Here is a 27,765-nt window from a genome sequence, read left to right on the forward strand (position 1 = left end):
TCCATCAGTTGGCCTTAAGCACTGTCACCCGGGTCTTGACCCAGGTCAGTGTGGCCTAGAACATCGGGTTCCAGCCTGGCCTCTTCATGAACTGGCTTCTGGGAACACCAAGCAAGTGATGTGAACTCATTAACCTAACGTGGTGTGGGGACAGAGTCCCAGAGAGCAGTTTCCAGGCTCTCGGCCTTACGTGGGAAGGTGCTGGCTCAGGTAGTAGATGGCCATCAGCTGTGACTAGTTGGCCATCAGCTGTTACTGGTTAGCCATTAGCCACTAATACGACTGCCGTGGCTACTCAGGGGTGGCTTGGTTGGCAGAGACGCGGACTGCGGATTCCGGCTAGCAAGTGCGGTTAGCAAGCAGATTACCTTGCGGACCGTGTGGCTCCTGCTTCCTGTGTCTCCAGCCCAGCCGCCAGCGAGAATATAGTGGTATGACTCCCCTGTCTATGGCTCTGTGGGTGTTCCTTTTTGGCCTCACCATTTCCTGCGTTCTTGTGTGGGAAGCGGGACCAGAGTCCCTGCATAACATACGGATTCTCCATTTTCTCTCTGTAAGATGGGGATAAACACCCAGGGCCACCATGCCAATGAGGAACTTGGAAGGCAGTAAAAGCCTTGTGGAGGGGTCTTTGGGAGAAAACAAAACCATTTCATTTGCTTAATTTCCCCTTTTTAATAGATTACCAAGAAAAAGGGTGGGAAGTGAGGAGAGATTTGACCTGCCAACATCTAGCTGGGAAGAAACATTTTCACTACTTCTAGATGCAGGCTGCTGGCATTTGAATTTTGGTCCTGCTACTTGCTTGCTAGCTGATCTTGGGCACGTTACTTAATCTCTCTGAGTTGATTTCCTTATCTGTGAAATGGGGATAATGATGTTATTGACTTTATGAGAATGCTTGAGGCTCAATACAGTAAAGGCTCTTAGAATAGTCCTGGCAGATGGTAAATCCACCGCGCCTGCTATCACACTCCTGTTAGATGGGAGGACCACATTTATTATTCTTGTTATTATATTACTGTTATTCAGAGGAGAATCTGGCCCAACATTAATTTTAAGTTGGTGCACCAGTAATGGCGGGTTAAAAGGTTAAAAATTGCAAAAGCCTCAGTTACTTGTGTACCAACTGCTCCTTATTGCACGGTTTGCTGCCAGGCCCTGAGTGGATTGTCACATTTGCACCTAACAACAAGCCCAGGGGGTTGGCATTGTCATAATTTCCATTTTGCAAATGAGGGTATTAAGGTTAAGGGCGAGTGGTCCGGGCTCCTGGGCCCCCAGGACGTGAGAGGATAGATGCCAGCTCATTGAAGCCGTTTCTGTCAGCATCTCGGGTACGTTCGGAGGCTGAGGACTGAGCGCTCTTACACGAAGGCGATCTGGGTCCCGAAGGTGGCAGGGGCTGCAGACCTTAGGTCTCGGTAGCGGTGTTAGGGGACCGGAGTCCTCTGGCTGCAGCTGGGTGACTCGTGCAGGTCGTTCCGGGTGAGGGCCAGTCCGGGTTTTACCCTTAACAGGCCTGCCCTCCGCACTTATAACCTTATCTTAGGCGTCCTCGCCCAATAGGTGGCGCTGCAGGCCCTCCCAAGGCTCCAACTTCGGAGAGGCGAGGCACAGCCCACGACGCTGAGGTTTGGGACGACTTACAGTTTGCAAATGCAAGGACCTAAGACAGACCGGGGCATGGAGTCTGGATCTTTCAGCAAATCGCTTCTGTACTTGAGCCACGAATCTCCTTTGGCGAAACCTGGCTTAAATTCAGAGCTGAACAGGGAAATAATCTTAATCACTCACACCTCTGAGTGCTTTTTGGGTGGGTGGTTTTACTTTGCGTTATTTTTGCCTAAATTTTTTTGTTACACCAAAATAGGTCCATATTTTATGGAAAAGCTGTGGATCAACTCACGTAATATCTTCAAGGAGAAGTATACAAACTCAGCAGGTACATTTGTACAGATGAGAGACAGGTTTAGAGAGACTAAGTGAATGGAACCAGGAGGAGAACCCAGGTCTGTCTGGCTCCAAGGCTGATCTTTTTCTAAGTTTTCCAGCTATTGAGCGATCATCCTCGTTTCCCATTTTAATCCCCGCCATTGATTCTCCCAGTAGAAAACAGGACATTTATTGGGGGGAGGGAAACAGGGTATATAGAAAGGAGATGTTTCCTGAGAAGTGAAAAGTGAGTCCAGGGGTCTGCACAGAGGTGTGTTCACGGAAGGAGACGGGTCTTTGGGTTTGAAGGGGTAGGAGGTCGTTCTGGGATCGGGATGGCAAACCCTGCTACACCCACAGAGCCCGTGGGTTGTGTAAATGCACCAGCAAGGGAAAGGCTTGTGCAGAAATGGCAGTGTCATACCCCTCTAAGGGGGCAGCTGCCTCCAGGCTCTAGCACATCGTGTGCCCAGGGTGGTCACATCTACTGATTTCTGAAGATAAGCTGTGTGCAAAACTGCAGAAATGGCCACAGGTTCTTCCCTTCCCATCCAGAGGTGGGGTCTGTTTTTCCACCCCTTGCATCTGGGCTGTGTTGGCGGATAAAATGCCGTGGAAGTGATGGCGTGTGAGTTTTGAGCCCAGGCTTCAGGGAGCCTTGCACACTATGCTCTTGCTCTCAGAACTAGCCTGCTGGCGGAGGGGACCAGGCGGAGCAGAGTGAGTCACCCCAGCTGCGGCCATCCTAGACCAGCCAGCCCCCATCAGGTCCAGCAGCGGACCATAAACTCATGAACAAGCCCAGCTGAAGTCAACCCCACTAGCCCAGATCAGCCTGAATTGCTGAAGCCCAGAATCATGAGACAGAATATGGTTGTTTCCCAGAGAGCGCTAATTGACCCGAGCTAGCTCTCTCCATTTAAAGAACGTAAAACCTCCTGATTTTTATATACTTTATTTATTTTGACACTCAATATTATTTTATATTAATTTCAGGTGTACAGCATAATGGTTAGACATTTATATAATTTAAGAAGTGATTCCCCCTGACTAGTGTAGTACCCACCTGGTACTATATATAGTTTTTGCCATATCATTGATTTTAATCCCTATACTTTACTTTACATCCCTGGGACTATTTTGTAACTTCCAATTTGTACTTCTTAATCCCTTCACCTTTTTTACCCAGCCTAGCAACCCCTGTCCCATCTATCACCTGGATAAATCTAGTACCCATCTGACACCATAGATAGTTTTACAATACTATTGACTATATTTCTTATGCTGTACCCTACATCCCCATGACTACTTACTACGTAACAACCAATTTGTACTTCTTAATCCTTTTCCATTTTCACCTACCCCCAAAGGCCCTCCCCTCTGGCAACCATCAAAATGTTCTCTGTATGAGTTTGTTTCTGTTTTGTTTGTTTACTTTGTTCTTTAGATTCTACATAAAAACAAAATCACATTGCATCTGTCTTTCTCTGTCTGACATACTCCACTCAGCACAACACGCTCCGGATCCATCTATGCTGCCTCAGATGACAAGAACCCATTCCCTTCCAAGTCCGAGTAATATTCCATTGTATACATGTACCACCTACTCTTTATCCATTCAAACATCGACTGACACCCAGGCTGCCTCCACATCTTGGCCATTGTAAGCAATGCTGCACTGAACATATGGATGCACTTTTCCCCTTGAAGTAGCGTTTTGGGTTTCTTCAGATAAATATCCAGAAACAGGATTACTGGATCCTTCTTTGTCACTTATTATAGCCTTTCTTTCAAAGCCTAATTTGTCTGGTATAAGTATTGCTACCCCAGATTTTTTTTGTTTCTATTTCCATGAAATAACTTTTTCCATCCCTTTACTTTCTGTCTGTGTCTATCTTTCAATCTGAAATGAGTCTCTTGTAGGCAGCATATATAAGAGTTTTATGTTCTTATCCATTCAGCCCTCCTATGACTTTTGATTGGAGCATTTAATCCATTTACATTTAAAGTAATTATTGATAGATATGTAGTTATTACCATTTTATTATTCATATTTTTTATTTTTTGGAGGGAGGTCTTAAAGAAGTCCCTCTAAAATTCCTTGCAATACTGGTTCGGTGGTGATGGACTCCTTTAGCTTTTTCTTGTCTAGGAAGCTCTTTATCTGTCCTTCTAAATGATAGCTTTGCTGGGTAGAGTAATCTTGGTTGCAGGTCATTGGTTTTCATCATTGAATATTTTCTGCCAATCCCTTCTGGCCTACAAACTTTCTGTTGAGAAATCAGCTGACAGTCTTATGGGAGCTCCCTTGTAGGTAACAAACTGCTTTTCTCTTGCTGCTTTTAAGATTCTCTCTTTAACCTTTGGCATTTTAACTATGATATGCCTTGGAGTGGGCCTTTTTGGGTTCATCTTGTTTGGGACTCTCTGTGCTTCCTGGCTTATATGTCTATTTCCTTCACCAGGTTAGGGAAGGTTTTCGTCATTATTCCCTCAAAAAGGTTTTCAATTCCTTGTGCTCTCTTTTCTTCTTCTGGTACCCCTATGATGCAAACATTGGTACACTTGATATTGCCCCAGATGTCTCTTAAACAATCCTCATTGTTTTTTTTGGGGGTGGGGGGTTCCTGTTTTTTCTGTTTGACGTTCTGATTGGGTGTTTTCTGCTACCTTATCTTCTAAATTGCTGATTCAATCCTCTGCTTCATCTAATTAGTTGATTCCCTCTAATGTATTCTTCATTTCAATTACTATATTCTTTATTTCTGTTCTTTTTTATGTTTTTTATCTCCATTTTTATGTTTCCTATCTCTTTGTTGAGGTTCTGCCTGAGATCATTGAGCATCCTTATAACCAGTGTTTGGAACTCTGCGTCTGGTATATTGCTTGTCTCCATTTTGCTTAGTTCTTTTTCTGGAGCTTTGTTCTGTTCTTTTATTGGGGACATGTTTCTTTGTCTCCCCATTTTGGCTGCCTCCCTGTGTTTGTTTCTATGTATTGTGTTTCCCTGAAAATAAGACCTAACAAGACCATCAGCTCTAATGCTTCTTTTGGAGCAAAAATTAATATAAGACCCTGTCTTATTTTACTATAAGACCGGGTCTTATATAATTATAATAATAATATAATTAATATAATATAATAGTAGTATAATATAATATATTAGATTGGATCGTATGTTAATTTTTGCTCCAAAAGACACATTAGAACTGATGGTCTGGCTAGGTCTTATTTTTTGGGAAACATGATATTAGGTAGGGCTGCTAAGCCGCCTGGTCTTAGTAGAGTGGCTTTATGTAGTAGGTGTCCTGTGGGACCCAGTGGAACAGTCTCCCTGATCACCAGAGCCAGGTGCTCTAGGTATGTCCCTTGTATGGATTGTGTGTGCCCTCTAGTTGTAATTGAGCCTTGGTTGCTGTTTGCACATCAATGGGAGGGCCTGACAATAGGGCTGATTGGTTGTGAGGACTGGCCTTGACTACAGTGGAGGAGCTGTGGTGCAGGGGCTGACCCTACAGAGCAGGGTTCATTTTAGCAGGGCTCTGATTCCTGCCCGGTGTGCTGTTAGGGTGTGTCATCCTTGAAGGTGGCCAGTTGATGCTCCAGCATTATCTGAAGCTGGCTGCCAAGCATGCCAGACCTCTGGCCTCCTGGGACGGGACCCGCTGCAGGCCAAGTTTAGCCACAGCCTATGCCATGCCCGGGACCACCTGGTATTAGCCTCAAAGCAATCTGCAGATGGATGCTGCCTACACTGGGCTTGGAGGTGCCTCAGGAGACCAAACCTTGAACCAAGGCTGGCTGTTGCTAGTGCTGGGCTTAGGGCTGCTCAGCCAGAGCTGTGGGACACACTAAACCCAGATGCTGCTTGTTTGGGTTTTGTGAACCTTTGAGAGATTTTAGAAAAGTCTGCAGCATGAGCTAAGAGAGGCTGTTTGGACAGAAAAACTACTGGAAGCAACTTGGGTGTGCCCAAAGGTTGGGTGGGCAGGGTCTCAGGGAATGATCAGGGTGGGGCAGATGAAAGGTGATAGCCAGTTGGGTGGAGACTCAGACCTGGCATCGACCTGTGTCTGCACGCAGGGAGGGGAAGGGCTCAACAAAGAAACAATGGCTTCCCCCAGCTCCTCCATCCAGGAGAAAGCTGCCCCTCTAGCTCTCACCCTGAAGCTAGACACTTCAGTTTTTCCCTGTATGGCCCTGGTGTAATTCGATTTGCTGCCCCAGCGCTGGATCTCATAGCGAGTGAGTCTGTCAGTGAGTAAGTCCATGTACGGGCCCTTTAAGAGGAGCATCTGAGACTCTACCTGCCCTTGTCTCACTCACCTGCCCTTGTCTCACAATCGCTGCTGGTTTTCACAGCCAGAAATTATGGGAACTTCTCTCCCCAGCACTGAAACCCTGGGCTGGGGAGCCTGGTGTGGCCCTGGGACGCCTCATTCCTCCCAGGGGGGCCCTCCATAGCCGAGGTATCCTGAGGATTTTTAATGGTCACATGTGGGTGTGGGACCAGCCTGTTCCGTGTCTCTGCCCCTCCTACCAGTCTGGAGGTGGCTTCTTCTGAATGTCCATAGTTGTAAGGCTTCGGTGCAGCTAGACTTCAGGCGATTCCCAATAACGGTTGTTCTGTGGTTTAGTGGTAATTGATGTGGTCCTGAGAGGAAGTGAATACAGCGTTTACCTCCTAAACCATCTTGACTGGAAATCCAAAACCTTGTGATTTTTAAATGTTGGCAATGAATTAAAAAAACAAAACAAACCCAAACCTCTACAGGTTGAACCAAATATTTCTGAGTTCCAGATGGGGCCTCAGGAATCATCAGTTCACAAACAATGCTGTAAAGCCTTTGGACTAGAAATAGATCTCGGTTTGCTGCTTGCAGCATTCTTGGCACATGTACATTTTAGTTAATTTAGTTAATTTATACATACTAATTGATTGTTAGTGTAGAGAATGATTTATTGTGATGACTCTCGAAGGGCACTCATCTGTGTGGGCTGTCCTCCTGGGTATGGAGTTTCAATTTCTGTACCTATGGTTTTTTTCTTCAAAATGCTCTCTGGTCCTGTTTAAAAATAGAATATGTAAGCTTCAATACTGTACAAAGTGCTAATCTTGTTACCCACTGCTGTGAGCCTGGGCCCCAGCAGAGAGTTAACTTTTGCACATCAACTCGTTTTAATAACTTCAGTGGTGGATAATCAATGGGTGTTGACTCGGGTGAGGAAAGGAATATTTCAAATCAGCATCCCTGAGAAGAGCTAAGCGGTAGCAAGATGCGATGAGACTCTTTTTTCATGTTTCAGATTTTCAAGGTTTCCACGTTGTGTTGTCTGCATTGTCTGTGTGACGTTAAAGAGCCATTAAAAACAATCTTGGTCCTGAACACCTAACATCGTGAAACAGATGTAATTCCCTCAAATTTGCAAAACTGGGAAAGAGAATCAAAAGCCTAAGGGAGGTAGGAGTGGCCACTCATTCTTTTCAGGGGAGTTTTTCTTCGAGATAGTCGCTGGTGGATCTTTTATGAGACAGAGAACGGATGTGGTTGTACGCATTTTACACAATGGAACTCAGCTTGCCGTCCTCGGCCTTCAGACTTGAGACGGCCTGGCTCATCTGTGCTCGCAAATGCTTTCAACGTTATTCCCATTTCACAAGCTGCGATCACTTCAGCTAATGGATCAGGGGTAGAGGAGACACCAGTCTTTAGAGCATCTTTTCTCTGAGTGTGGACGGGGACTACCTGGGTCAGGATAACCTGGGTGGGGTGGGGGACACTCCTTTTTAAAATTGAGATAATTGACATATACTATTGTGTAAGTTTAAGGTGTACCTTTTGCAGTATGATTACTCCAGTAGCATTAGCTAACACACCTTTATCCTGTCACGTGTTTGGCATTTATTTTCTGTGTTGAGAACAGTTAAGATTTAGTCTCTTAGCAACTTTGAAGTTTATAATACAGTATTGTTGGCTGTAATCACCACAGGGTGTGTTAGATCTCCAGAACTCATTTCTCTACTGGTTACAAGTTTGTCCTCTGAGCAACATCTCCCCCACCTCCCAGCCCCTGGAAACTACCATTCTACTCTCTGTTTTCGCAAGTTCAGTTTCTTTTAGGTTCTGCATGTAAGTGACATCATACAGTATTAATCTTTTTCTGATTTATCTCACTTTGCATAATGCCTCCAAAGTCCATTCATGTTGTTACAAATGGCAGGATTTCCTTCTTTCTCATGGCTGAGTAATAAATATTCCATATATACATATATAGGTAGATAGATAGATAGATAGATAGAGATATTTCACATCTTCTTTATCACTCATTTGTCAGCCCTATTCAGTGGGGGGGTGGATGGCACAAAAATGGGAATACCAGGAGGTGAGGATCCCTGGGGACCACTTTGAAAGCTGGCTGCTATGTGAACAATATTCACCTTCTCCCCAAAATAATAACTATGATTGATGGAGGGCTTACTATGGACTAAAAGCTGTACCGTGTTCTTTACACACGGAATCTCATAAATGTAAATGCTTATGATTGGTTTTTTACCATTTGGAATTGATTCGGGCCAAGCACGAAAGACTTCGCTTATAAGTTCAGAGTTCAGAACGAATTGTAAATAAGAATTGTTTAGAACCATAAAAGCAAATGGGGGGCCGGCCCGGTGGCTCAGGTGGTTGGAGCTCCATGCTTTAAAAACAAAACAAAACAAAACAAAACGAAATGAAAAAAAGGCAAAGGGGTTTTGGATAAACTTTGTAGCGTGTATGGGAGGGAGGAAAAGTGGAGAGAAGCATTCTACAGGCTCAGAATCTGTGGAAAGTTGATGGAACAAGACACAGAGGGTTGAGCCTATCACCTAAAGTTCTAAAGAGTCACAGAGGGGTTGAGAAGTAGAGCTGTATCAAAACGTGAGCTGGAGAGGGGAAGTTAGGAGCTAACTCCTCTTGGTAGAGAGACAGTATATGTTATCTAAATCTAAGAATAATCATATATACATGTTATTTGGAGCTGTGGAGGTGAACATTGGGGGTTTGTTAGTTGGAAATTGGTGCTATGGGCCCAGATGGAATGATTCTGCTGAGGTGGAAGACGTGGAGACTGGACCAGATGGGAGAGGACGAGATACTTCAGAGACTTCCCAGGGGAAGCTACCGATGTTCTCAAACTTGAACTTACCCCAGGCTCACCTGTTGGACTTGTTAGAATACAGACCGCTGGGCCCCATGCCCAGACTTGCTGCTTCAGTAGTCCCAGGGTGGGAGAAGAGAAAAAACTCGCATGTTTCTCCTCTACTGCTCACACAGAAACTTCTGTGACAAGACGTGTAAGGTTTATCTGACAAGGACCAATTCTCCAACCCAGCTGGGGGCCCTACAGTTCAGTTCTGACACTATCTACCCAGGGTTAGCGTCTGATCCTACAAGATAAGGGCTCTGTGCCAAAAGCCCTGACCACACTGAGGATGCCAATCAGAAGTGTCAAGTTGCCATCTGTACTTCTGACCAACTGCCTATAAATCAGGGTTCCCATGACCTCCAATATCCACCCCGTTTGGGTTTGATGATTTGCTAGAACAGCTCCCAGAACACGGAAACATACCTCCTCTTCCCCAGACACTCAGCCCTGTCCTGAAGCCCCCATCACCCTAGCCTTTTCCCTTGGGGAGCTCTCAGCCTGATGGAGGAAATGGCAAGATAAGCACAGAGGAGATACAGTTTTTAAAACCTTCGAAAACAGGTGCAGACAATAGGACTAATACCTTTCCATGCCTTTTCTTTCCACATTGAATGATTATACAGAAGCATGAATACTTTTGAATTCAGTGACTAATTTTCCCCTGTAGTTTTATTTCAGAACAATGGATTCTTAGAGGTCTCCATGGTACCCAGGGAAATGATACAGATGAACCTGAATACCACACAATGTATCGTAATATCTACCGTCTATGTAAAATATCACCCTTGTCTAGAACACCTGCTGAAAATTAGCTTCCTGGGTCATTCACTTATTTGTTCATTCACTCATTCATTTATCCAACAAATCTTTACTGGGTGTCTTCTATGTGCCAGGCACTGTTCTAGCTGCTGGGGATTCCACAGTGAATAAGAAAGACAAAATACTGTCCTGAGGGAGCTGACATTTTAGTGGGAGAGAAACCCTAAACAAGTAAATGCTAAATAGGATGTCAGATCACAATACAAGCTCTGGAGAGAAAAGAAAACAGGCAAGAGGGAGCAGGAGTGTCAGGGATAAGAGTGCAATCTAACATTTGGTAGTCAGGGACCACTGGGAATGTCACGAAGTGGTGACATTTGGTCAGAGACCTGAATGGAGTTTGGGAGTGAGCCAGGTGGCTACCTGCAGAAAAAGGATTCTACATAGAGGGAACAGTAAATGCAAAGGCCTGAGGCCAGAATGTGACTGAAATTTGTCATTGAGGGTGAAAAACAGAGGGATGAGAAGAAAAAAGTTAGGTCTTCAGATCCATCTATGCGTCCTCAATCTCGGGCTTACTGACCCAGTTTTTCCTTCTCCACTCTATCCTTTGAATTCTTAAAAAAAAAAGATGTATTGTCTCGATCACAGTAACTTGTGTAAGAAAAGGGAAAACATAAACCACAATTTCCCTTTAACTAGGATGGAATCTTGCTAAATGGAAGGCCTTTTGATTCTTGGTTTGGACATGCAAGAATGAGCGTGGTACTGAGTTGGAGCAAAGGGCTTCAAGGGAGTGGTATTTCTTTATGTAACAGAAAGAGGGAAATTTGGAGTTGGAAGGGAGTCTCCTGGGAGGGAGGGAGGGTGTAGGAAAAATATGGGAAAAGGAAGCAAGCGGGGGATGAAGGTTCCACAGGGGTGAAGGAGACTAAACGAAAGGCCACTATACAGCCAATATGATGGTTATCAAGAGATTTTTTTTTTATGGTATCACACAATAGACATATGAAGATACACGATCAGAATACAATTTTAACTTTTAAAAACAAGTGTGATCCTCGAAATGAAAAACATGTTTATTAACATTTTAAAGTTTTTTAAATATCACACTTTTCACAGGCTTTACCAAAGTAAAATTATAAACACACTTTTCTACTTTTTCAAAGTAAATCATTCACTGCTTCAAGCATTAGATGATGTTAAATAAAATCCTTAGTCAATTCAGCAATTTCAAAATTTGCTTGTTTTACTTCCTCACCTTAAATGAGCTGCAAACATTTCATCATAAGGGGGTTCCAAAACTTGTTGACACTTCTCTTCTGGAGAGGCCAACTAAATTAAATACGAAGGAAAATGGCAAAAACAAAATTAACAGGCATGGAAAGAAAAATATTTAAACAAACCTGTTTGTTTTCAAACCTAATTTTTCAAACCTAAGATATTTTTCAAACCTAATTTTACTTTGAAAAATCTGTGGTGGTTGGCTGAAAGATTTGAAGAATAAGGTTTTTAAACCTAAAATAATAATTTATTGTTTTTGCAATTTATTTGAATACATTTAATGAACACTTCCTTAGCACTTAGCCAAGCATGGTTTTAAGTGCTGTTCAAAGTATTTTTTTGAGATACAACTCATATACCATAAAATTCACCCTTTTAAAGTATACAGTTCAGTGGTTTTAGTATATTCAGAAAATTGCACAAGAATAAACACCATCTAATTTCAGAACATTTTCATCCTTAAAAGAAACCTCATAGCCATTAACAGTCATTCCCCAGATGTACAAACTATTTACCTATTTGATATTCATTACAAGTCTGTGAGATAGAGACTAGAATGATCTATCTCTTCCCAGGGAGGAACTGAGCTCAGGGTTCATAGGAGGTAGAATTTGGATTTGAACCCAGGTCATCTACTCCAGAACCCATATCTTAACCACGACTTTTTGCCCATAGTAAGAATTAATTTATTAATAACAAGTGAAGGCAGTTTTTCCATACCTCAGGGGGAGGAGATTCAACATTAGTCATTCAAAGCAACATTAGTCAGCAAATCAGAAAACAAATACACTTACAAAATTTAACCACTGTATTTTGCTACCTCTCCTCTCTCACCCTCAGTTTTCAGTACAAACCTTCTGATTTACATTCCAGTTTTAAACTATTCTTATACTCTCCTCCATCTCTGTAAATACCACTTCCAACTGCCTGGTTTCTCAAGTCAAAGATTTGGAAGATTCTTTCGATTCCTCCTTTCTTCTCACCCCTAACACCAAATCCATTTCCAAGTCTAGTTGACTCCATCTCCAAACATCCTCAGTCGGTTCACTTTTTTCCACCAGTGTTGCTACTACTTTAATCCACGCCATTACCATCTTTCATTTGGATCCAGCTACTTGCAATTCATCAAATGGGCCCTCCTGTGTTCTGCTTCTACAGTTTTGCATATGCTCTTTGCACTGCCTGGAATTCTCCTCTTTTGTCCACTTGGTAAAGTTTTTCTTTACTTTCAAGACTCCTCTGAGGTCTCCCTCTGGACATACTGCATGGTGGAGGCGGTGTGCCTCACACCACGTCTCGGTCCAGCTGATTTCAGCACCGCGGTGGTGGACAGTTCACTGCATGGTATCTCTGCTTGGATGCCAGTCTTTCTACAAATGTGATGCCCCGAGAGCAACCTGACTTGACTCTCCTTCAGAAGGCAAATTCTGGGGCGTATTCTACACAGTTTCTCAGTCAACTTTATTAAAATTAACAGCCTCTGTTCTTCAAAGGACATCATCAGGAAAGTGAGAGGACAGCCTGAAAAATGGGAGAAAATATTTGCAAATTGTTTATACGATAAGGGTTTTGTATCCAGAATACATAAAGTACTCTTAGCTTAACAATGAAAGGACAAATCACCTAATTTTTAAAATGGGAAAGAATTTGAAGAGATGGTTCTCCAAAGAAGATACACTAATAATGGCCAATAAGCATATGAAAAAATGCTTAGCAGCATTAGTCTTTAGGGGACTGCAAATCAAAACCACAGTTAGTTACCACTTCACACATATCGGGATGGTTACAATAAGAAAGATGTGCAATAACAGGCATTGGCAAGGATGTGAACAGACTGGACCCCTCATTCATTGCTGGTGGGAATGTAAAATGGTGCAGTCACTGTTGAAAATGGTTTGGCAGTTCCTCCAAAAGTTAAACACAGTATTACCATATGATCCAGCAATTGTACACCTAGATATGTTCTCAAAAGAACTGAAAAAAATATGTCCACATAACAACTTGTACATGAAACATTCCTAGCAGGATTATTCATGATAGTAAGAGATGGAAACAACCCAAATGTCCATCAATTGATGGATGGATAAAAAATGTGCTATATGCATACATCTATTAATCCAAACAAAAGGAATGGAACGCTGACACATATTACAGCTTGGATGGATCTTGAAAACATGGCTAGTGAAAGTAGCCAGATACAAAAGGCCAAATATAATATGATTCCACTTATATGAAATGTCCTGATTAGGCAACTCTATACAGACAGAAAGCAGATCAATGATTTCCAGGAGCTGGGGGAAGGTAAGGATGAGGAGTGGCTGCTAATGAGCATGGGATTTTTGGGGGGAGGGTGATAAGAATGTTCCAGAATTAGATAGTCCTGATGGTCGCACAATTTGAGGATATTCCAAAATCTATTGAATTGTACAAATTAAAAGAGTACATTTTATGGTATATGAATTACATCAAATTGAAAAAAGAAGTACCCTTCCTGGCCTTTTCTACTTTGACCCCTCTTTGTCAACAAGCTTCATTTTCCTGAATTGCCCGGGTTCCTCGTCACATGAGTTCCCCAAAGGAGCAGGTGCTGGAGTGGGCACACCCCACCTGGGGTCACTTCAGTTACCCCGACCTCTCAGCTTCTTTCTGCAGGGAACAGCCTTCATCCTAGTGGAGATGCACTGTAAGGCGAGGAGATGTGTTGTACCGAGATAGAGGTGCCTGGCATCGTCTCCCATGAAGGGCCCACGCTACTTTGTGCCCAGCACTCTAAATGATACCTGTGCTACATAAACAATGACATTTTTCTCTGTGGACCCAGGTGGGAGAAATGAAGCTTGCTCATAGTCCTCTGTACCTCTGAGCAATTAGGGGCAGGAGAATGATGTCAACCTCAAATGGTGGACAAAGCCAGATCGAAACCTCAGCTAACGCGAGGGTAAAATGTAGGAGGCCATATGCCCTTGTGGAAAGACTGCAGGCCTTGGGACCACAAAGACTTAGGTTGAAATCCTAACTCTCCTAAGTGTCTTCCCTTATTTCTGAGCCTCCATTTCTCCGTTGGGAATCATTCTACCTACCGTGGGGGATGTGGGAGGATTGGAGGCAGTGAATAGAGCATGCCTAGCATGAAGCTGTTGCCAAGTCAATAGTAGTCAGGCCTAATATAAAATACAATGTCACAGTGACCTTGTGGGTCTGATCTGTTAAACTTGGGGCTGGAATTAATCTGGAATTCGGTAGAAAGCACAGCACAAAATTTATATAAATGAAATCCGTTGTTTTCATTTTCTAAAGAACTTTCTAATGAAAGGGAACTTTCTAACCTGTGAAACGGGGAGGCCTGGCGAACTCAGTGCGGGGTAAATAGGCTTTTTTTGCAGAAAAACATCTAAGACCTCTTAACATTTAAACAGTACAAAGCAGTGCATTTTGTCTCTCAGGCAACCAACAAACTAGATTCCACTTCCAGGTAAAAAAAATGTGGGTGTTCTTCAGGGAAGGCTTGCACTTAATGCATATATATATATATATCAGAGACCACATTTCTCAACCCCAAATCTAAACCAGCCCGGGGAAGATATGCCCTGACCACTCTTTCTTCCTGCCCTGCCCTTTGATCTCCTATCGGTGCCTTCTACTGGCCAAACCAAAGGGAGGATGGTTGGACAAGATGGTCCCAGGCCACGGAGCAGGGTGGAGAAGGTAAGAAGTAGCTGAGAGCAGGTGGCCAGCGTAAGCAGCTCATGAGGCAAGCAGTTAGTTGGAGGTCCACAGAACAACCCAATGCCAAAGAAAAAACCCTTATTTCCCAGAGCAGGGAGCTCCAAATTGTTTTTGCAGAACGTGATGAGATTTTGGGGCAGCTGCCGAGCCAAGTGTTGGCTGGGGTGGATTTCTAGACTTCCTATTTTCCTGTAAAAAGGCTCCTTTTGTATCTGCTTTTTATTGGGCTTTTCCTTGAGATTGTGTCAGAAGAAAATGTTTCATGCATTAGAAGCCTATTATAAAAATCACTGTAGGGCTCTCTAACCCCTTCATGTCCCCTTGTCCATAAACTCCAACCTGAACTTTCCTTCACAATGTGGAATAGAAAATTCTCCTGTGATTGGTCTTCCCTCTGGTGTTCTGCCAAGGAACAGAGTGAGCAGCCCCCACAGAGGAGGCCTGACATTTAAGATGAAAACACGTTCATTCTTCTTTACATTTGAAAGAGGTGAGGGAGGGCAGGTGTGAGGTGATGTTTTGGACTCAATGCCTCCACTAAATTCTGCGTTGTTCCTTAGTTCATTAGGAAGGTAGCATGAGTTCTGCCAGGCAAGTGTATTTTAAAACTCAGAGAAGGAACTCTCTTGGGGGAATGAGAGTCTGAGTGTGAAGAGGTTTTACTGTACCACTTAGAAAATTCTCTAATTGATGCATGTTTTCTGCACTGCTTGTTTCTAAACAATATCATGCATACAAAGTAGAAGAAACCTTGGTCTTTATCTGTCTTTAATTCAGTAGCGCTTCTTATGCTGGCAGTATCCTTTCCCCCACCTTCTTTTTGTGGTTTGTGGGATGGCTCCCTCCTATTCCAGAATCTATTCTAATTGTTAAAAATACTGATTTAGACTGAAAAATTTCTTCATCCTAAGGTAAGAGAAGGCAGTGAAGCCTCCTTTTAGATTAAATCCACATGTAACCTGGTCATCCGCTGGGAACATTAAACTTGGCAAGATCTTCAGGAACTGACGTGACTTGGGCTCCAAGGCCTCCTGCCATCCCCAGCGATTCTAGAGTCAGAATCGCCTCTTGGGGACTCCTTTGCCTTATTTCCCTCGAAGCAGAGTTTCTTAACTTTATACCTTAAAAGAAGGCAGGCAGAGCATCCTGGTAGCTTATTTCTTTGTTCCAGCAAAAATCTCTGAAAAACCCGTGTTTCGGTAAGGATTGGACTCGGCTGCGTATAACTCAGTGGTTCTCAGCTCATGAGGAAGGTGATTTTGCTCCCCCAGTAGACATTTGGAGATGCCTGGAGACACGGGTGGGAGGGTTTTAGTGGCATCTAAAGAGCAGAGACCGGGGCTGCTGCTGCTAATATCCTTCAGGGCACAGGGCGGCCTGCACAGCAGAGAGGGATCCAGCCCTGAGCGTCCATAACGCCAAAGTGGAGAAACCCTAACACAACTGAAAGCAGCTCAGCAAGCGTGCGCATCTGTGTTGGGATCCTCCCCCAGTGGAGACCCTTGCTGTGCACCTACCTACGAACTCCTGATGCTTTTATATGAACATTTATATTCTTTCAACAATATTTATCGAGTGCCCATCCCATGCTGGGCACTAGTCTTAGCTCTGAAAACATAATGGCGAGTAAGACCAGGCCCTGTCTGCATGGAGCCCTCAGTCAGGAGGGAGCATTTTCTCCAATGGCGGCTCATCCTCTGCCTGTCGCTTTGTAACCTGCCTCAAATGCCTTTCAGCCAGACTCCTCTGACCCTCTCCTCCTCTGCCTGGGTGGGGCCTGGACTGGATGCTGCAAGTACTCAGATTGTTAACATATCTCAAGAAGCCTTGTCCTGAAGACTGAGGACAGCAGACACTAGTGGGAGGAACATGGATTTTGGAGCCAGACGGAAGTGGGTTCGTATCTTGGCTCTGCTCTTTAAAGAAACTGTATTCCTCTTAATCTGTGCCTCACTTTTTGCATCTGTAAAATGGGGCGAATAAATATTCCTATCTTGATGCGTGATCATCAAGACTTAGGTAGAGCGTGTGTGGAATTCAGTAACACAACTCTGAAGTCTCTGTGCCTTGCTGGTCGTATGACAGGAGGGGGAAGGGATGGCAGAGAAGCACTTCTGCCAGGCAGAAGGCAGTCGTTCATCCATTCACACTTCCTGAGTGCCCCCTTGGGCCTGGCACTTGGCTAGATGCTGGGGAAGCAGAGATTAAACAGGCAGACAGGATTCCGACCACCACTGGTGCATACATTCTAGTGGTGAACACAGACGGTGAATTAGTAAACAACCAAATACATCATCCAAATGCAAGCGCTCCTGTGTGCTTCAGTGGAAACAAACAGGGTGTAGGGACAGAGTACAACATAGAGGGACCTACTGTGGATCGAGCATGTAGAGACGGCGTCTTGGAGGCCCTTTAATAAAAGAAGAAATGACATTTCAGCTGGACCTGAAGGAAGGAGCCACCCAGCAAGAGCCAAGAGAAGAGCATTTCAGGCAGAGGGAACACACGTTGCAAAGGCCCAGAGGAGGGAAAGGACTGGTGTGTCCCAGGTACCAGGAGAAAGATGATGGCCAAGAACGTGTATGTTAAGGGGAGAGTGGAGAGGAATGAGGTCCGGGAGGTCAGCAGGGCAGAGACCTTGCAAGGGCTTGTGGGTGTGGTAAGGAATTTTGCCTTAGAATCAATTGAAGGCACCAGGAAAACAGTGGAGGGTATGGACCCTGTAGCCCCTGCAGTGCATCGGAGCTTATAATTTTCCTTGTGCCATCTGCGCAGCTGTGTGGCTCCATGGCTGTCCTCCTATTGGTGGTGGCCGCCTTCCAACACATGGCTTCACGACCTGTTGAGCTCAGTAATTCAAGGGAGGCTGTCTTTCTCCTAGGCTCACCCTAATGAATAGGCAGTGGTTCCTCCTGAGCAGAGCAGGCTCTCAGGGGCTCACAGGACCACCTGGAACTCTCTCGTGCTTCTCAAAGGCACACATGTTAGTTTTCCATGGCTGTGTAAGAAGTCACCACGAGCTTACTGTACTCAGCATCACTAATCATGAGGGACGTGCACGTCAAGACCACGGTGAGAGTATCACCTCACACCTGAGAGAATGGCTGTCATCAAAAAGACGAGATAACAAGTGTCGGCGAGGGTGTGGAGAAAAAGGAACCCTGGTGCACTGTGGGTGGGAATGTAAATTGGTGCAGCCACTGTGGAAAACAGTACAGAGGGTCCTCAAAAAATTAAAACCAGAACTATCATTTGACCCAGCGGCTGCTCTGTGGTGTGTGCCAGGAAGGTGACCGGCCTCTCGTCTCTGGCTGGGCGCTCGCGGGGCTTTCAGGCCTGTAGAGCACCTTTCTCCCGCCACCTCTGGGATGCTGTCGGAGCAGAGCATGAGCGAGGGCTTGGGAGAGACTGACATGTGGGCATTTGGCCATAGGGACCGGTGCCCCCTGTGGCCTGGAGGAGCCTGGAGGAGCCTGAAGGCAGGGGCTGCCTCGAGCAGCTCCCAATGGCAGGGCAGGAAGACAAGGCAGCAGCAGAAGTTGCCTGCCTGTGCTGAGCTGTGGGGGGTGGCAGTGGACGTTTGCCTGTGGGTCAAGAAGATGCTATGGAAAGTAGTGGAGTGTGTGTTGCCTTGGGATGTCAGTCAGGGCCAGGGTCCCCGGAGAGTAACCCTGGGCAAGAACTGGGGGAGCATCATGACGTGTAGGCTGGAGGTCATTAACCCCATTAGAGAATGATGTAATTCCAGAGGCTCTTAGTGGATGGTGTGGTGGTGGTGGTGGGGCATTCTCTTTCGGAACTAACTCTCTCCGGGAGAAATTCGGCAGTGCTATTAAAACACTGGGTGATTTTGTTGGTGAGAGTGTAAATTGGCAGAATCCCTTTGGAGGGCAATTTGGAAAATCTATTAAATGTAAAACGTATGTGTCCTTGGACTCTCAGTCTCACTTCTGGGAGCTTTTGCTCCAGATGTGCTCCCGAAGGAGCAGAAACGGGGATGTTCAAGGCTACTGATGACAGTATTTTCTTTGTGGCAAAAGATGAAAGAATCTCGAAGTCTTTATCCATAAGAGCCAGCTGTACGATGGCCAGAGCTTAGGGGAACACTGCCGAGTGTAAGACACCTCTAGATCCAGGTAAGGGGTGACCTCCAAGATGGGTGTTAGCGAGAAAAACAAACAGAATAATGTGTGCAGTATACTACTTTCTGTGTGAACAGAAAGGGACACACACACACACAATGTCTGGATGTCTGTAGAAGAATCTGTTAGGAGTGGATACACCTGGTCAGGGGAACTGAGATGCTAAAAGACAGAAAGAGGAAGGCAGATCATACCCTTTTGTACTTTTATTTTAGTATTTTTCCCATGTGTGTCTGTCACCTATTCAAAATAAATAAAAGTATCTTGGTAACAATTTAGTTATTTTCAACTTTGTAGGGCAAGGATTCACAGCCCAGAGTTCCTCAAGTGGACTCCCAGATGCACTTTGAGGGGAGGGTGTACACACGGCCAGTAACTGTCTACGTAGCTGTGTACGCCTAGCTGCGTTTTCATGGGGTGGGATCTGTAATTTTTTTCAGAGTCTCAGAGTGGTCCAGGAGCTCAAGAAGGTTGCGGGAGCAGGATGAGTTTGCACAAGACGAAAGCCCCCGTCCTGGCTTGTTACCGGGCCCTGGGCCATTCACTTCAGTCTTGCCGAGTCCAGAAGTTAGTGCTGACTGGGAAGTGTTCTCAGTTCTTGCTGTTGAGTAAGCTGTTAGCTCAGGCCTGGTGTCTGGGCTGTCCTGGGCGGACCAAGGGAGCATGGTGCAGAGGACCAGTGCACGCCGGCTGTGGCATTAGATGAGAGTCCAGATCAAGGCCTGGAATTGTTCATTATAAACTAATAAAAAAGAACAGGCTGGCTGACTTTTTGACCCAGTAAAGGACACCACCACTCTTCTACTTGCTCAAGATAAAAATCACTCCCAACTCTCCTTCCTCTCTTATTCTGCGTCATCAAATCCTGATGATTTTACCTAAAAAAATACATTAAGATTGACCACTTCTGATCCCCTCATGGTTCCTTGAACATGCCAGGGATTCTCCTGCCTCAGGACCTTTGCACAGGCTGTTTTTAACTGCCTGAAACACTCTTTCCCCCAGACTGTGCCATAGCTCACTCCATCATCACCTTCAGCTCTGCACTAAAATGTCACCTCGGCGAGATCTTCCCTGAAATCCCATCTTGTTAAAATTCTAATCCCAGTGTTCCAGGCAGCCTGGATTCCTCTTGTCTTGTTCTATTTTTTTCTCTATAGCATTAATTGCCCTCTAATTTGCTCTGTAATTTGCCTATTCATTATTTCAATAGTTTATCTTCCCCAAGTAGAATGTAAGGTCAATGGAGGCAGGGATTTTTATTTGTATTCCCTGTGCCTAAAGCAGCATTTGGAATATAGTAGGTGCTCAATAAATACTTGTTCAACATGTGAATGTCAGGCATTGTGCTAAGTGCTTTCATTAATTCATCTAATCTTCACAATAACCCTGTGAAGTACATATTATTATTCTTTCTATTTGTTATTCCAATATTTACATGAGGAAACTGAGGCTCAAAAGGTGAAGTAATTTGCTCAGGGTCAAATCACTGGATATATACTTGGTACAAAATTATTTACTGCAAGAAATGAAAACCTCCCAATATTAGTGATATTGATAGCAATCTTATATTTTGCATTGTAGTGCTGACATTTTGATCAGTATTTTGGTTTTTGAAAACTCCTCCTTTGCTTTCAAGGGAGAAGATCTAGTGAAACTTTCTACAGGAAAGTTCCACCAGACTTTGGTACAGGCATTGGGATGGATATTGAACCAAATATTATATCAGTTTCAACAAATTTGGAGCACCAGGTTCTTTAAAGAAATATCCTTTCCATTTTGTAAGAGTTGTTTTGTTTTTTTCTAAACGCTTGAAGTGCAGTGGGTACTACAGCACAGCACAGACCGCCTCATACAAAAGAATGAAGATTGTCTTTTTGAGTGGATGTGGTGAAAACACTCAGCTTTGAAACTCATATGGCAAAATGTTAAACTTTTTCGAATTTGTGTGGTTGGTACACTGTCTGTTATTTTATTTTCTGTGAATAGAATATATTTCAGAATTACAACATGTTTCAAAGAATGCTTTCCTAAAACCCACGATTCTTAGCAGAGCAATTTCCGGCGCACCAGTGTTTCCCAACTTTCTTTGTGTCTTATGGTCACCGAATGACGTCAGCATGTGCATGAACCTCTCCCAGGGGTACCCCCAGACTATAGCACGCGTCAGTCAGGGTAAGCAAGCCTCTGCTGAGGTAAGCAACTACAAAATTGGGATGGGTTAATGCCATAAAAGTTAATTTTTCTCTAGCTCCAGGTGGCCAGCCGGGGTTGATGGGGACCCTCTGTTTCTGGCAATCTGGTGACTCAGGCTGAGGGAGCTTCCGCCATGTGGTAGCTCTGTCATCTGGAGCGTCACACACCAGCTCTTACATGCCATGGTTTTGGGGTGACACATGGCACTTCTGCTCACAGTCTGTTGGCTAGAAGGAGTCCCCTGGCTCCAACCTACAGCAGGAAGGCTCAGAAGTGTGGAGAAGCACATGGATATTTGGTGGGGAATGAAGGTCTCTGTTTCATCACAAAAACAGGAGACCCTGGGTTGATACTTCATTTCGGCGACTCTTGCTGTAATGTCATTTCTCCCTTTCCTTTTTGAGGAAGCATTTTTAAATATAAGTGAGGATGGGCGATGTTCTTATAAGGAAAACCTTGAGCTGATGTAATTTGGGGAAAATTGTGCATCCGTCACAAACTTTGGAGCTTACTAAACTTTGGAGTTTCTTATGAGCCACGTCACAGTTGATCAAAACATATCAGTGTATCCCGCCTTAAGCACTGAGACATTTGACCTATTGCGCTAGACTGCATGTATGGACCCCTCCATTTAAAAGGTAAAAACTACCAACTTTGGTCCTGAGATGTGTTCATATTTCCCTCCCTCCCTCCCTCCCTCCTCCCTCCCTCCTTCCCTCCCTCCCTCCCTCCCTCCAAGAAACATCCTCTGAATGCCTACTATGGGGCAATTATTGTGTTAGACAACAGATGTGAAAGTTCAAAAGACAGACGTTGTTCCCACTCTCATGGAACTTGTCGTCTATTGAAGCAAAGGAGGTAACACTAAAAATCCCACCGGTAGCTACGGAATAATGACTGTGCCGAGTATTAAGGAAAAGTGTACAGCACTGGGAAGAGACATGACGACTGAACTTGACCCCCAATAGCTAGCCCCTTCTCCCAAGTGCCTTACCTACGGGAACTTTTGATATTGATGTAAAGATTTGATGTCGTGACATGAGACTTCCTAGAAGTGGGAGCCACCTTAATAACGAAGGTCCTTCTCTGGGAGCCTGGGAATAGTGATATTTAATATTTGTACCTTATTTATTAAATTGAACTAGCAATTGTATGATAAATTTTTACTTTCATATTGAGCTACAAACATGGATAAAGTAAAAGGAAAATCATTTTTTTTTTTTGCAAATGCCAGGCTGCACAAGTATTGTTTGATTGATTTTTGTTTTTTAGGGGGGCAGTTCCTCAGCAGTTTTCTCCTGGAATATCTGCACTTCATCCCCCACCCCTCCACCTCCCAGACTTGGTGATAATTGGGAGGCCAGTACCAGTCAGTAAGTAGAAGACAAAAGTTAAACCTGAGGCAGACACTAGTTTCAGCGCCTTGAAAAACCTTAATTCATTTACTCCTCGTGTGTGTCCTCGTGGACACTTATTATCCCCATTTAACAGGAGAGGGCACTGAGAACCAGAGGGGCTGAGGAAATTTCCCAGGGCCACAGACCCGGTAGGTAGGGGAGCCAGACCACCAGCCTCCATGGAAATTTCCTTAGTCTTGTTCACAGTATTATTGAATTGTGGGGTTCCTATACTCAGACACTGACAGGTGTGTCAAGAGACGGCTTGCCCTCTGAGAGCAGACAGGCGCTGGGTGTTACCCCACATGTGCTGCTGCGCTCAGAGCATAGTAGGCCCTAAAGAAATGTCTGTCAGACGCAGGTGACTCTTCACTATTGGCCTCGGGGGAATTTTTCTCATGGGTCAGATCGCCAGGCCCAGCTACTTACATGATGTTCAAAGGAAAACCTTTCCAGAACAGTGGCTGCTATCAAAAGTCCCTGGTGTCAGTCAGTGCCCCTCCTTGTACTCATTTCCCGTTATTCTGTGAGTCTCACCAGGAAGCTATTTGACTAATGAATTGTTTCCCCCCTAGAACACAGGCAGCTCTTGTAATTAGGAGACACATTTGGAACTCTGCAACGGGGACATGGTAAGTGCCCAGCATGAGTTAGAGAAAGCCCCCCAAGAGCTGAGCAGGTACACCTGCCCCAAACAGTCTGTTCCCTGTCCCACGGAACGTTCAGGGCTCAAAACACAAGCCACTGTCCTGTCAAAAGCTCAGATGCTCACTGCACTCTATATAACACACTGAAATTGGCTGGAGGCTCTAGAGTGTTGAAATTAACTGATTAAGTTAATCCACATAACAATTTATGTGCCGCATTCTCATTGAGGAAATAAAAGGAACATTGGCTGCATAATTTAATAAAGGCTGCTCTCCAGCTAACTGTAGAAACAGCCGTGTTATCCAGCAGGGCTCTGGTTTAACTTTTGCATTTTGCTTAATGACTGTTGAATCAATTCAACCAGGTGCTGGTTTCCAAGTCATAGAAACTGGGGGCGTGGGGTGGGTGGGGGTGCAGATAGGGAGAATAAACTGAGGCTGTTCCAGGCACAAACTAGGGTGGAACTGGCAAAAAAAAAAAAAAAAAAAGAAAAAAAAGAAATCAGCCAAAGAAACGTTTGTAGGCTGGCATTTGCAGAGAAATTATTTTCTTTTTGTTTAATCAAGTGTTTGCTAGTTTCAAAAGAAAGGGGGTGGAGGAGGAGAAGGAAATTATTATTCTCCGTCTGCCAAAATCAGGGCTAAGCGTTTGGGCACCGACTTATCACAGTGAGATTTTCTCTAGTTGGCTGGAAGGGGAAGGGAAAGATGTCTCCAGTGAGGAGGGATCAGAGCTGGATTTTTAGAGGCCGTTAGGATTTGGGACCCAGAGCTGGGACAGGGTCCATCGTGTTGGGAGTGGCTTTCATGCAGAGAAAGAGAAGGCACAGGGAGACAACTGACAAAGGAGCCTGGAGACAAACGCCTCTTGTCACCTGGCTACTGTGCCACGGATGATGGACTACTGCTTAGAGCAATGGGGCCGAAGAGGAGACCACCATGTCATATTTTCACAGAATGCCCTCCAGAGATGGCGCTATCCAAGTAACTTGATTAGAATAGTCACAATATTAGCAAATTCAGAGGCCAAAATGAATCATCAGCAACCCTGTCCCCACTGCCCCCAGCAGTTTTCCATCAGTATTTTTTTGTTGTCATAAATTACCAGATATTTTAGAAATAAAGGAAAACAGAAAAATACCCCAAATTCCACCACTGAAACACAAACATGCTCACATTTGGGGATATTCCCTTTCAAACGTAGATTGTTTTCATACCGTCAGAATCCTAACACCTGGGCCGTTTGGTGTCCTCATGTTTCACTTATATTAGGTCATAAACATTTTCAACTTATGATACATACTTTAGAGCCATTATTTTTAGGGGGAAGATAATATTCCACCCAGTGGATATATAAGAATGACTTTATTATTCCTCTGTCTACCCCGGGTAGATCAGTTGTCCCCTATTTTTTCCCGCCAAATGCAACAACCCCTGTTAATATAATCTTTGTGCATTTTCTCTTAAATTATTTCTTGGGATTTTGATTCCACTCATCACACGGCAGAGCCAGAGAAAATGAGCAAAAAGGAAGTCAGCTAAATAGAAAGAAGAGCTTCCTGGGATCGAGATGGCCAGGCACTGGAAAACAGCCCATTAGTTTTCCTTCTAAAACTCATGTCTTGCAAAAATACGGTTGTGTGAGCTGTCAGTGGGTGTAACATTACAGGGTGATAGGACCAAAAAAGTATGGGAAACCATAGCCCTGTTGCTCTGTGTTCAAGGCTTTGACGTTACAAGGATTGGCAGCTTCCCAGCTGGTCCTGGAGGGCTCTGTACTGCTCTCTCTCCTGCGGCTTCTGTATTGATTAAAACTAAGGCTCACATTGCAGTAAAGCCCAGTGGGTAAGTCCTTTTGGACTCTGTGTGGGCGCGTTTGCAAACAGCGAGACCAGTTGGGAAGGGGCAGCGCTGCCCTGCTCCTTCCTTACACAGGACAGAGAACTGGTGCAGGTTTGGGGTTGAAGCCAAAGCCTTTCTTGACTCTTACCTGTGGGTGGCGCTGTGCACCAGCGGACCAGTCCCAGATTTGCAGTGACTTGGTCTCCTTGGGACACAGGTTGGCGTGTCTTCTTCCTCCTCTGGAGAATTGGAACAATCGCTGAGAACTTCCCCTGGCTTATGGACTGACTCACTGTGCTTGTCTCATCTGCCTTCCCAGGGCTTCCCAGGACCAGAGGGTCTTTTCATTAATAACAGAAGCCTCCTGCACAACAGAAACAGCAGGCAGAGCAGGAGATTCTGTTCTAGTCGAATCCTTGAAGCAAACCAAATGAAAGCCGCTCGAAAACGGCGCTGGTAGGCTCTCTGTAGGGGACATCACACAAATGGAAGGTACAGAGGCTCTATGGAGTGTCTGCAATTATGTGGAGAAATTTCCCAGCTTCCCTTCTGGAGTGGGGAGGGTGGGGCATTGATCCTGTCGTTTACTTCCTCCCCTACCCTCATGCTTCCCTCCTGGCTAAGGCTGGAGGAAGTGTGGGTCTGTCTGTAGAAGAGAAAGCTCTAGCCTGGGACCGCTGAATTCCCCAGAGGAAGGTGTCATTCAAAGCTCAATAATTAATACACCAACACTCACTAATCAAATACATCAGAGGGACAGTAGCCTTGACGATCAATTGGTGATGGCTTAGAGAGCTGTGGGCTTTGTCAAGGAATTTTCAGCCATATTTTGCTCATTGGGAATGAATGGTAAAGGGGTGGTGATGGTTAGGGAGATTGATTTCCGGGGGAGTTCTTACTATTCTTTTTTTTTGGGGGGGGAGGGTTTGTGAGCCCAGGATAGGCAGGTAGGCTGCAAGGTAATACTTGAAAAGTGAGTTAAAACTAGGAGGAAGGATGATGGTATTTGAGCCTCATAAAAATCCTGTACAGATGCACGAGGTGTGTGGCCTTGACCCTACTGTGTAGATGAGAAAATTAAGACCTAGAGGGGCTTAGGCAGCAACCATGGAGCATGTGCAGTAGTTGGCAGGCATAAGAGTTAAATTTAGGCCTTTCTACGTGAGCTACAAGGGCTGGACCAAGAGTCTGGGAGTCTGGGCTCAGCTTTATTCTATCCTTCGCCAGCACTGGGAGTGGGACGAGGCTGCCAGGGAAGAAATTCCAACAATACAGCAGCTAAATAGCTACTGACACCGAGGCAGGTCCCCAGGTCGTGGGGACTGGCGACTGAGTGAGTGACACAGGCCAGCAACTTCAATAGATGTTTGCTTGTATACCTCCCTGAAAGCATTTTGAAAAACTATGAATTCTCTTCACACATTTTGAGGTTGACATTCACAGTTTTTCTTTGTAAGCTTTAATAGTGGCAAGGAATATTACTTCTGGCAAAAATATAAATACTGAGGTTTTCAAATAGAGAAAAATGTTACATGTTTAAAAAATTGTATCCATTGGATCTAAACACTGTAATGATGTGATACCCATCATTATTTAAAAATGGAGGAAAAAAATTCTTCTTTAAAATTTTACGTTGTCCCTTTTTTTCTCCCTGAACTTACGATTTCTTTTTTATTTCTGCACAGAGTTTTATTTGAATGAAATATATTTTTATGCTGCAGAGACTTTTTTTGACTGTTTTATCATGGTTCTCTGCAAGCAAACGTATACATGCATTGAAGCAAAACGTGGTTTTTCTGGTACCCTAAGGCTTTTAAGGCTTAAACAATTTTTTTTAGATGGAATTTGCAATTTGACTGTTATTAACATAATTGATCCACATGACACAATTCATTTTAAAATATGAGGAAGTAATTATTGAGCTTTAATGGTAACATTTTATCGGACTGCAGCTCTTAATAAGATGGATGGGGCTTTTAAAAAAGGCTGTTCTAAAGGAGGAAATGACTTGTTACCACAATGATACAGGGTTCAGCATTAATTCTGCTCTTATTTTTCCTTTTTTTCTGCATGTAAGTCCTGAGAAACCTTGATCACACATGAATAAATGGATGGAAATGAAAGAGGTTTGTTACAGCCTCACATGGTGATTGGTCAGAAAATGTATTTAGAATGATCTATGAGCTGATAACTCAGTTAGGTCTCGCTAGCTAGGTTAGGCTAACAATTTGGGATGGTTTCTGCCACAATACTTCTGAGAGCAGACAATTGGAAGCTCCTGGACTCATGGAAGGAGTTCTCCCCAGACTCTAGGGTCATTCATTTTCTCAACACTCAATCCAATGTTCAGAATGGTCCTTTGATGTGACACCCCCAGAGTGTGTGGACGTGGGGACGCTGCGCCACAGTGAAATTCACAGAGTGGGGAGAAGTGGGCTTTTCTTTTGTAGAGTGAGAGAGGGTGATTATGAAAGGGAAGGGGGAAAGGGAGAGGGAGCAGGAGGCTCAGGGCTCTTCCGGGTGCGCATCAGGAATGTGTTGAGACTGGATTTAGAAAGAGCACCTTGAGATCCGAGAACCTGGGAACTGATTCCTCTGAGGCTGATCCCAGGGTTTTTGAGGTGCTTCTATCCTAGTGTGATTGCTGGTCGC

General features: G+C 44.4%; 1 long non-coding RNA gene across 1 annotated transcript in view; it reads left to right on the forward strand.

The window, feature by feature from the left end:
* Positions 1–298: 298 nt before the first annotated feature.
* LOC141568191 (uncharacterized) overlaps positions 299–27,765 on the forward strand; it is a 138,653-nt gene continuing 111,186 nt past the window's right edge. Inside the window, exon 1 of the long non-coding RNA XR_012491235.1 lies at positions 299–431. This is a non-coding gene — a long non-coding RNA (uncharacterized LOC141568191). The remainder of the gene's footprint in view (positions 432–27,765) is intronic.

Source organism: Rhinolophus sinicus, linkage group LG13 (genome assembly GCF_036562045.2).
Source record: "Rhinolophus sinicus isolate RSC01 linkage group LG13, ASM3656204v1, whole genome shotgun sequence".
Classification (NCBI taxonomy): domain Eukaryota; kingdom Metazoa; phylum Chordata; class Mammalia; order Chiroptera; family Rhinolophidae; genus Rhinolophus; species Rhinolophus sinicus.